Genomic DNA, 895 nt, shown 5'->3' with positions numbered 1-895 from the left:
ATATATAGGGAAATGCAAAAGACCTTGACTTGTCAAAATAATCTTGAAAAAGAACAAAATTAGAGGGCTTACCCTTTCTGATTTCAATATTTACTTTATAGCTGTGGTAATTACTAGGTTTTTTTTTTTTTTTTGAGACGGATTCTTGCTCTGTCACCCAGGCTGGAGGGCAATGGCGCCATCTCGGTTCCCTACAAGCTCCACCTCACGGGTTCACGTCATTCTCCCGCCTCAGCCTCCCGAGTAGCTGGGACTACATGCACTTGCCACTACGCCCGGCTAATTTTTTTTGTATTTTTAGTAGAGATGGGGTTTCACCATGTTAGCCAGGATGGTCTCAATCTCCTGACCTTGTGATTCGCCCCCCTCAGCCTCCCAAAGTGCTGGGATTACAGGCGTGAGCCACCGCGCCTGGCCATTACTGCTTTTGTAAAACAAAATTAACTCTAAAACTGCCTAGTGGTATGACCTTAACCAAATTCCTTGGGATATCTAAACTCAGTCTTCTTATCTGTGAAAGGCAAATAATACTTGGGACAGTGTTGGTCCCAGACTTGATGTTAAAGAAATAAATATTAGTAAGTCAGTGTGGCGATTCCTCAGGGATCTAGAACTAGAAATACCATTTGACCCAGCCATCCCATTACTGGGTATATACCCAAAGGACTATAAATCATGCTGCTATAAAGACACATGCACACGTATGTTTATTGCGGCCCTATTCACAATAGCAAAGAGTTGGAACCAACCCAAATGTCCAACAACAATAGACTGGATTAAGAAAATGTGGCACATATACACCATGGAATACTATGCAGCCATAAAAAATGATGAGTTCGTGTCCTTTGTAGGGACATGGATGAAACTGGAAAACATCATTCTCAGTAAACTATCG

The sequence above is a fragment of the Hylobates moloch genome, unplaced genomic scaffold (assembly GCF_009828535.3).
Source record: "Hylobates moloch isolate HMO894 unplaced genomic scaffold, HMol_V3 SCAFFOLD_3, whole genome shotgun sequence".
NCBI classification, from domain to species: domain Eukaryota; kingdom Metazoa; phylum Chordata; class Mammalia; order Primates; family Hylobatidae; genus Hylobates; species Hylobates moloch.
Note: the sequence above shows the minus strand (reverse complement) of the source record.